The sequence below is a fragment of the Tenrec ecaudatus genome, chromosome 10, assembly GCF_050624435.1.
Source record: "Tenrec ecaudatus isolate mTenEca1 chromosome 10, mTenEca1.hap1, whole genome shotgun sequence".
Taxonomy (NCBI): Eukaryota; Metazoa; Chordata; class Mammalia; order Afrosoricida; family Tenrecidae; genus Tenrec; species Tenrec ecaudatus.
Window position 1 is genome coordinate 136992440 of NC_134539.1, and position 10453 is coordinate 137002892.

Sequence of the window (10453 nt, forward strand, 5' to 3'; positions counted from 1 at the left end):
AGAGACAATGGACAGTGTACGATACGGAATTAACAATATATAATTGATCAAGGATTCACGAAGGTGGAAGGGTGAGGGAGGGAGGAGGAAAAAGAGGAGCTGATACCAAGGGCTCAAGTAGAAAATGTTTTGGAAATGATGATGGCAGCATATGTTCAAATGTGCTTGATACGATGGATGTATGGAATGCTGTAAGAGTCTCCAATAAAACGATGTCTTTGTAAGCCAGGGTCCAATCAGGCCTGGGTAGCCACCCAGAGCAGCCTCTTCACCTTCCCAATGGGGAACTGAAACCTGGAGAAGGGAGGTTGCGAACCCAGCATCCCACAGCCAAGCCTCTTGAAAAGGATAAGGTAAGTGCCAAACACCACCCAGGGGTCTGAGCCAGGCAGGGTGGGAATAGGGGGCGCCGGAGGCTGGGGTGCAAAGAACTGGGTTTGCTACCCCAAACTTTGCCCTGGTTGTTAATGATCAGGTGGCAAGAGAGTGAGTCAGAAACCAAGCGGAGGATGGCCCTTGGCAGGTGTGAGCTAAGCAAAGGTCACGCAGGCATTGTGTGGAGAGTGTGCTTTTTTGGAGGGGGGGCGGGAGGACACCAAAAGGGAACACCAGCAAGAGAAGACTGCCGTCATCCAGGTAAACGACAGTGTTGACTCAGACACCTTCTCCCAGGAGGCCCCTGCCACTGTCTCTCAGCCCTCCATTGCTCTATACTCTAACCCCACCCCCGTCCCCTGCCCCCTTCCCCCCCCACACACGATTCCTTAGAGGACCACAAGTGTCCCTCCCATCGTGGATGCTCGGCATGTTCATTCATTGCAGGGGAGACACAGCCCTTGCCCCTGGGGATGTCCTGTCTGATGGAGGAGGAGGAGCAAGCTGAGGGGAGCCCAGAGCCCAGTCACTGCCTCAGCGGCTGGAGAGAGGGTGGGGAGCGCAAGAAAGGCTTCCTGGAAAGGGTGAGCTTTGAGTCAGGTTTGGGAAGAAGGAAGAGTGGGTGTGGGGGAGAGGGCATGCATTCCCAGCCTGGGGCGTGGCTGTGGGAACCAGCGAAGCCTCATGAGCTGAGAGGAGTCAGCATGGCTGCGTCAGGAGTCCTGAACAATAGGCCAGACCAGAAGAAGGGAAGTGGGCCCCGGGGCCCTAGAGCTCCTGCTGGTAGGAAGAAAGGGGCCCCTGTCACCCAATGGGAGGTTCAGAAGGAGATGTAGCATCATGCAGCCCACCCCAACCCCAGACTGAGACACCCCATGGGGTGGAAGGAACAGGGCTTCCTGGACCCTTCTCTACAAGTAGACACCCCACCGTGGGCCAGCCATGTGACCTTGGACAAGTCACCTATGCCTTTCATGGGACGCCAGATTCCTATAAAACGGCATAAGGCCAGAGGCCACCTCACAGGATGGCGAGGGGTCACTAGTTTACCGGAAGTGGGCGAATTGGTGCTTGACACCATGAAAAAAATAAATAATCAAACTCACTGCCATCAAATCAATTCTGATTCATCAAGCCCCTCTAGGACAGGGTGGGACTGCCTCTGTGGGTTTCAGAGAGGAAGTCTTCACAGGGGCGGACAGCCTCAGCTTTCCCCCATGGAGTGACTGGGGGGTTTGAACTGATGACCTTGTAGTTAGCTGCCCAGTGAGTTACCTGCTCTGCCCCCAGGGCTTCCTACAGAGTAAGCATTCCCTTAAGAGAAGCCCTAGCATTGACCCATGGATGCAGGGGCTGGTGGCTGGAGAGTAAGTACACTCCAGGCCAAGACCTGAAGGCAGAGAACAAAGAGGAGCCCATGACGGTGCCGACTGTCCAGGAGCAGGAGGAGGGAGTGGGGAGGGCCGGGCCCCGGGACAGGGAGGCTGGCAAAGGGGTGCTCATGCCACCTGAGTTGAGTGATGCGCTGGTGAGTGTGTAGGGCCGGGCCAGGGTGGAGTCTGTGAGAACAAGGTGGCACCCTGCAATCCTGCTGAGGAAGAGCGGGGCGCAGGATTGGCTGTGAAGGGAGGCGGCAGGGAGCTTCCAGTGAGCCCACCTTCGGAGACTGGAGACCCAACACTGGCCTCTTTCCAGCCCCCACCCCCAGGAGTAAAGGGTTGGGGGAGCAGCTGCTCAGAGTCCCAGTGGGTCCTGGGGGTCCCACTAGTCCCAGCATCACCACACTAAGGGCCTGGTCGCTTCCTCTCTTCCCTGGCTGCTGGGAACAGGTGGGGGGTAGAATTTCTTTGAGTTCTTGATGCTGCTGGCTGTGTGCCCGCCCCCTCTAGCCATAGTCCCACCAATGAGCTGCCAGGACTTAGGGCGGGAGCCCCTGGAATCAGGTGATGTGGCCAGGGGCGACGGGAGAGCTGGCTCACCATCTGTTTACTGAGCCGGAGCCGCAGTTCGGACCTTGATGTCCACCTCCGGGGAGGGCAGTGCTAGGGACAGAATGCTGTCTTGAGTTCTTCAAGTGTCAGAGAGGTGCCCAAAAGGCCATGGCAGAAGATGGCAGGCACCTGGCTCCTGGGCCAGTACTGTTTCTGGCCAGCGACTTGGAGCAGGCGATTCTCTGTGACCCAAGCCCACAGTTCCGTCTGGGGCTGACTGCCCTGGGTGTTGCCATGGTGCGATCTTAGGGTGTTTACTCATTTGATCTTCACACAGCCCTGGAGGGTAGGTGCTAGCTCCATGCATTACCAATGTGGGAAGTTAAGATCGGGCGACTTCCCTGGAATTCCGTTCCCAGGGCTATTGCCCTATGGTCCCTGCCCTCTGGAGTGCCCCTCTCTGTGCCCACTGAGCCCGCAGGCACCCCAATAGGCCAAGGCTCCTCTCGCCCTTTCAGCCACCTCCTATGCAAGACCCGAGCTCTGGCTCTGGGATGTCTCCTGGGCCCTTACTGGTCTCCCTTGGCTTGGCGGGACCACTAGCAGAGGTCCAGGGGCCTGCTCACCTGGGAGATGGGCACAGAGGCAGGGCCGGGGAGCCCCACCTGATGCTCCACTCTACCAGCCCCACGTCCTGGGGCAAATCACTGTATTTCACCGGCCCTCAGTTTCCTCACCTGTAAGATGGGGTGAGTCAGGTGGGGGTGGGGAAAGAATTAGGCGGAGAGCACGCAGGGAGATGATGCTTGCTCCGGGTCTCCTTCAGGAAGCTGAACACAAGCTGCCTGAAGACACAGGTGTAAAGCCGTGGAGACAGTGGTGGAACAAAGAGTATTTACTGAGCACCTACTGTGTGCCGTGCCCACCGCTGAGCTCTTTCAATCATTGCACAAACCCTGTGAAGCAGATCTCAATGTCTTCAACGTACAGAGGAGGAGCTGAGCCATCGAGAGGGAAGCTCACACTCCAAGGTCGCTCCCAGTCAGCCTGACGGCTCTGTCGTCCTCTTCGCACAGTGCCTTCGACCAGGGATGGCCATCTGCTCTTTATTTTATTTTTCCTTTCACTGATCAGTTTTCAAGCTGTGTAGCCTTTCTATCATCAAAGCACAAAGCAAATTTAAAATCTGTTCAACGGTAATATAAAATTGACGGGCTAGAATATAATTAGCATGTGCAACTTGATTTTAAGTAGGAAGTTGATTGATGTCCAACAAGTTGGTTAACTGAGTTTTGGTTCTTAATCTTTTGATTTGATTTCTTTATTTACACACTTGCATACATAATTTGTGTGTGTGTGTGTGTATACAAGAGGTACACAAAAAAAAACACAGGAAAAACATCATACTATGCATTTTTCCTGATAGGCGAGCATCAAGCAACTCACTCTGAGTCAGTGCACCCAGTGGCGTCGCCTGGGAAGGTTCTCTGGTCACAGTGAATTCTTTCATAAAAGCAGTTTCGTTTGAACCTCATTTATTGCGGTGGCTGATTTAAGAGAACAGCTTGCAGCTGTGAAATTGTGAGTCCTGCTCAGGAAAAATGCCACAGAAACCGTTGTGATGTTGAACACAGCTTACAAGGACAGCACTGTGGGAAATCTCAGGTGTATGATGAGTGGATCTCTCATTTCAAAAAAGGTGAAATGTCCTTTGGTGGCAAACCTCATTCTGGATGTCCATCAACAAAGGGACAAAAATGTCAACTCGTGGTGCATTTGGAGTTTGTTCCACCAGGTCAGACTGTTGGTCAAGCTTTCTATTTAGACCTTCTGAAAAGACTGTGGAATGGTGTACAACAAAGCGGCCTGATTGGTGGCAGACGGGAGACTGACTTTGCCACCACGACAATGCACCTGCTCAGGCAGCCATCTCAGTGTGTCAGTTTGGGGCAAAAACAGCATGCTTCTCTTGTCCCACACACCTTACTCACCTGACCTCGCTCCGTGTGCCTTCTTTTTGTTTCTGTGAATGAAGAGGGACATGAAAGAACAGCGATTTGACAATGAAGAGAAAGAGAGGGAGGTACTGCCAGCCATCCATAAAGATGGGTTTGAAAAATGTTTCCAAGAATGGAATCCCAGATTTGACAGATGTATTAAGTGTAAAGGAGAGTACTTTGAAGATGATAAGATTGTTTTGTTTAAAAAAAATTTTTTTAATACATAGTTTTGAAGAAAAAAAATTCCAGTGTTTTTTAGGTACTGCGTGTGCGTGTGTGTGTGTGTGACCAAACTCACTACCAGAGTCAATTCAGACTCATAGTGACCCTATAGGACAGGGTAGAATTTCCACTCCGAGTCTCCAACACTGTAGCCCTTTAAGGGGGTAGAAAGCCCGGTCTTTCTCCCACGGAGCAGCTGGTGGTTTCAAACTTCTGACCTTGCAGTTAGTGGCCCAAAGCTTTAGCAGCCGGACTCGTAACCATTATGTCACCAGGCCTGCACACACACAAGTAAATATGTATATGTGTGCGTACATATACGTCTATATTAAAATGCTGACGATCTTGTTCTTTCCTGCGTTTCTTTGGAAGGAACCCTGGTGGCTCAGTGGTTTAAGCACTCAGCTGCTAGCAGAAGGTGCAGCGGTTCAAGCCCACCAGCTGCTCCAAAGCAGAAAGACGTGGCAGTCTGCTTCCATAAAGACTTCAGTCTTCAAAACCCAGGGGGCAGCCCCACCCCCAGCCCGTGTCCTGCAGGGTCACTGTGAGTCAGCATTGCCTAAGTAGCAGTGGGTTGGTTTTTCTGGATTCTTCTTCCACCCTCCCCCCCCCCCCCCCGTTTCCACATCAGCCTCTTACCTTAACCGCAAGAACACTCACTGCCATCCAGTCAGTGCCCACTCAGAGTGCCCCAGAGGACAGGGGAGAACTGCCCCTCTCGTTTCTGAGGCTAGCTCTTTTCAGGAGTAAACCAGGTAGCCCACGTCAACCCCTGTGTAGACTTCGGTATTGGTTGGGTTCATAGGGTCATGCGCACACATGCCTTTGCCTAACTGGGAGACTGATAGTTTGCCTCCCACACGTGTAGTCAGGGCCCTACATGTGCTGCTCTGCAAGAAGGATCTCTCCTGACATGGCTCCGATTCCATGATGGTCACCGCGGCTCTGTGTGGGCCCTGGCTCACTCAGTCTGTCTACCGTGACTTGGTTTTCCCTATTCTGTCACTCCAACTCAACCCTTGCGAATGTCCCTTTAAACTGGTCTTCCAGCTGGGTTCATTTCCCATCACACGAAAGTCCCTTTCATCACTTGAAACTCGTCTCGGTTGGGTACTCACGTGTAGCCAAGGCCAGGAAGGAGCCTGGAAAAATAAAGACCCTTGGACAGAACAGTGGGTTAAAATGTCTATTTTGTGTATTTCCATGTGTAGTGTCAAACTACTTAAAGGACAGATTCAAAGATGGAAGGATTCAAAGGTATATCTGTTTTCTGTGTGATTGTAGGAAAGAGAGGGACTCTCGAAACTCAGCACTGTGCTAATAGCGGCAAAGTCGGAACAGGATGTGACTTCTGGTGGCTGCTGTGCTGGCTGTAACATCCCTTGACCTTCTCAAAGGCCTTCCAGGATCTTGGGCTGTTGGAGATCGTTGGGGCGGGGGGGGGGGCACGGACATGGACACAAAGGCTACATCTGCCCACAGTGATGGTAAACTCAAAACCACACACTCACTGCCATCAAGTCAATACTGGCTCATCATGACCCTAGATGCCAGAGTAGAGCCGCCCCTATGGGTTTCCGAGACCTGTCCCTCTTTACAGGAGTAGGAAGCCTCGTCTTCCTGCTGAAGAGCACCCAATGGTTTCCAACCGCTGACCTTGCAGTGAACAGTCCAACGTGTAGCCACTATATCAGCAAGGTTTCTTACATTGGAGGAAGGGCCAAGTAAAGGCTTCCCTCCCTGGGTACCTCAGCCCTCCCAGAATGAACTCCAGGTACCAAGATAGCTATTTGCTCTCTCCTCCACGGAAGCCCATCAATACCACCCACCCCCGGAGGCTGCTTTGTGTCAATACAGCATGGGGAGGCTCCGGGGGAGACTCATGGGAACCAGGAGACACCTGCCCTCCAGAAGCTTAAGTCCGATGCGCTTCCATGGAGACCTGAAAGAGCAGAGGCGTCCAAACCAACCCTCCATGACTTGACTCCACGAGCCTTTATCAAGCGTCCCTTGTGCGTTGGGAGCTGTCCACTGACGGACGGACAGCTAGAGAGGAGCACAAAGAGCTTCGTTTATGTTTATGCTTCAGAGAGCTGCCAGACAGCCTTAAACAACAAGCACCAACAGTGAGAAGGCAAGCAGAGGAAGACCGGGGATGCAGACAGTAGGAGGTAACACCACACTTTTTTATAGCTCTCGAAGACAATGGGCCCAAAGAGAGCAGCATCTTACGAGGTCCCTGCTAATTCATTTACATCAGCAGATAGGCTTTATGAGCTGTCGTTCGTTCTCATTCTAGGCATTGTTTCATAATTAAAAACCCCAGGCAATTATCTATCACAATACTCCATAAACATTGACACTAGCTCAAGCATAAGGCATCTGAGGGTGTGTTCAAAGCAGACAAGGCACATTCAGAAGCATTCAACCTTCTTGTCAAAGACGCCAGGAACTGGGAAAGGCTGACCAGGAGCAAGGTGCAGTCTAGGTTGGGACATGACATGTTGCTTCAGGAATCAGGCATTTCTCGCAGGAAGAGCGAGTCCCCTTGTTGAAGGGGAAACGGGCCCTTCCCGGCCGATATTGTCCTTCTTTAGGAAGGATGTGTGCTCTGTGTCCACAGGATTGTCATGGTTTCTGTCGACATATGAGCAGAACGAACCACCGCTGGGTCCCGTGCCAACGTTCTGACCAGCAGCCTGTGCGAGTCCATCGTGTAGGCTGTTGTGTCCACCGACCTCACAGAAGATTTCCCTCGCTGTCACTGCTTTTCCTGATACAATCGTCTTTTCTACCGGTCTGTCTTTCCCAGTGATTTGTCGAAAGTCAGGTCAAGTGCTGCCAATGTCACGTGTACGGAGCTGATTCTGTTTCTTCTAAAATAGATACAGGACGCAGCGGTGAATACAGGAAATAAGGTCCCTGGTCTGGAGCACTCTGCTAACTGGTTGTGAGAACTTGAGAAAGTCTTTTCTACTTCTTCTTGTCCTCCTCCTCCTCCTCTTCCTCCTTTCCTTCATTGTGGGCCTCAGTTTCCTCATCTGTCAGGAGAAGAACTTTAGATGGAGCTTCCGGAGGGTCCACTGGGCCGGACTATGAGCTCTGAAGACAGTGGAACCGACAGCATCTTTCACGCGGCCACAGGAGAGTCAGGGAGGAGGAAGGGATTAAATATGAGCTTAGTTGCCTCCATGAACAACTGGCCCTTTTCCATGAGCCCAGACAAGCTGGATAGTGCCCAGCTGCCAGGAGTGGACATTTTGAGCACAGCTCCTGTAAAAGAGGTGTCATGTCGTTGGAAGTCACCCTGTTGAAGTTGTGCTATATGTTTTTCCAGTCTTCAATATATGAAACCGAGCACTGATGACCCTAGGGAGACAGCAATACTCAGATTTAATATTGGTAAAGCAGGACACCACTGATAAAACTCATCTCCTGGCGAAACAGCCACATGGCAGCCGGAAACCGTCTACCCTAGCTTGTCGTGCAGTCTTTCCAAAAATTGGGACTTTTTAAAAACGCCGTGGGACCCGGGAAAAATTGTTAAAAATCGGGACTGTCCACCAAAAGCGGGACATCTGGTCCCCTTAAAAGTAGAATAAGGGTTTTGGGGGGAGGGGCATACAGTACCTGAGGGGGAGACAGCGTCGAGGAAGGATGTTTGGAGATGGATGGTGGCGGCAATGGTACAGTTCTGCTGGACGCAACTGAACTCTGGAATGATACGATATGGATTAAAAATAAATTTTAAAACTTGTTTTCCAATATTCATGGAACCCGGGTTTTGCTGGCATCACGAGGGCCACATAAACTCCCAAAAATCATTGCCCTGAGATCGTTTCTCAAACTCAAGCCAACAAGTGTCCCCTGGACCTTCTGAAAACTAGACAATCGTTTAGCTCAACGAGTAAAAAAGGCCTGCATTCAGCACTGTGTTCCCTTAAGACCTCTCCAGATCCAGCTGGGACAGACGCCTGCCCTGCCCTGGGGGCGCAGTGGTCACATGCGGGGCTGTTCTCACCGCAAGGTCGGCAGTTTGAAACCACCAGCGGTTCCCCAGCAGGAAGACAGAGCTTTCTACTCCAGTAAAGAGTTAGTCTCGCCCGACCCCCAATAGCTGCCCTAAGAAGCCACCTCCTCCCCTGTCACGAGTCCCAAAACTCACGCTTTCTTTGTAACCGCTGCTGCTCCGGATCACCCGCCCTGTCACTGCAGCTCCAACCCACCCAGGTCTTCGAGAAGGAGGAGGGTGGGAGCAGGCGTAGGCGGGATGGAAACGCTAATGAGGAAAATGAGGACTGAGGGTGTCGATGATGCCACCAAGCCCAGAAGAATGACCAGGCAGCGAAAGGAAGAACTCAACCTTCCCATAAAGGGGGGGCCACCGTGACCGACTCACCCTTCACTTCCCGTCTCAGTCTCTAAAGGTGGGCACCTTCCACTAGAGTCCGGGCTGTGCCGGCTGGCACCCACCCCCAACCCACCCCATCCCCGCCACCGAAACCTCACCGTGAATTTCCAACAGGGGAGACAAAAAAAAAACCCAGACCCTCAAGGCCCGGCTTTTTCCCTTAAACGTGCTTTACAAAGGGAAGTGTGTTTGTATTTTTTATGTGCATTTTATATTTTTGTACATAGATAGGGGTCAGCCATTGTTAATGGTCTCGGAGGACCGCACCAGCCCTGAGCGCTTCTCGGTCCTGCTCCTGCTGAGACTTGTGGTGTGGCCGCGGTCACGAGAGACTCAAAGTCGTCAAAAAGAGAAAAAACAACAACAAATGCAGTCTTAGTCTGAGCACTCCAGGAACTGGATCTGCGTGTGTGCTTGGCTGCATGAGAAATGCGGTCTGTATGAGACGGTTAAAAAGGCCAAAGATAAAAGCTTTCTTTCCCTTTTTTTTTTTTTTTTTTGGTCTATAGAGCTGTTCTTCATTTCTTTGGGGGTGTTTAATGTATGTGTAAACCATGTTGTCCAACAACAATAAACTGGGGTTTTATTTAGCTGCGTTCTTTAAAGAAAGAGTTAACGGTCTAGGAAGCTCGCGGGGCAGTGCTGTGCTGTCCGGCAGGGTGGCTGCGAGGTGGGGTGGATTCAATGGCAGTGCGATGAACTGTGCGTTAAATGGAGCCCTGGTGGCCCTGTTGGGTAAGCACTGGACTGCTAACTACAAGGTGGGGTGTTCAAGCTCACCGTGAGCCACTCATCGGGAGAAGGTGAGGTCACCCGCTTCCATAAATATTGGGTTCTATGGGATCAAACTGACAGCAGCAACTGGAAAGATTAGCTAGGAGGCTTAGGGGCGGGGATTTTCCGGGAGGGTGAAGTCACCCTAAAGAGGTGAGAGGGAATGGTTTGCCCAACTTGACGAGGGCAGTTACTGTGTCGGAATTGTACATGTAGAGATTGTAGACTTGGTGTAGACCCTCAAAAACCACAAAAACGAAGGAGATCGATTAAAAAGAGAAAGCTCCACACACCCAGACAGAGGGTGTTCTGCATCTGTCCTGCGTTCTGTCAGCTCCTTCGCGCGTCAGTAACTCCTGAGCTGTGCGCCCACTCAGAAGCTGCCTCGCCGTGCCGGCCGAGCGGCTCTCTGGGTGAGGGTTCATTCCGTCAGTCACTTCAAAGAGTGACAGGTCAATCCGCTTGCAAAAGAGATTTTTAAACAAGAAGACTCAAAGCCGGGGATCCTGGACGCTTTATTTTGTTTTTGTTTGTTTGGGGGGTGTTTTGTTGCTTCTTGCTGTGAGGTGTAGGTGAAAGGTTTATAGAGCAGATCATCAATTTTACATTCGACAGTTCAGACGCACTTTGAAGCAGCGCCCCCAACGCAACCCCCTCACTTATCCCGCTTCCTGCTTCCTGCTTCCTCTCGTCCTCCTTGCCTAACCCTCTGAACTGCGTCCTGGGGAAAATGCTGCCCT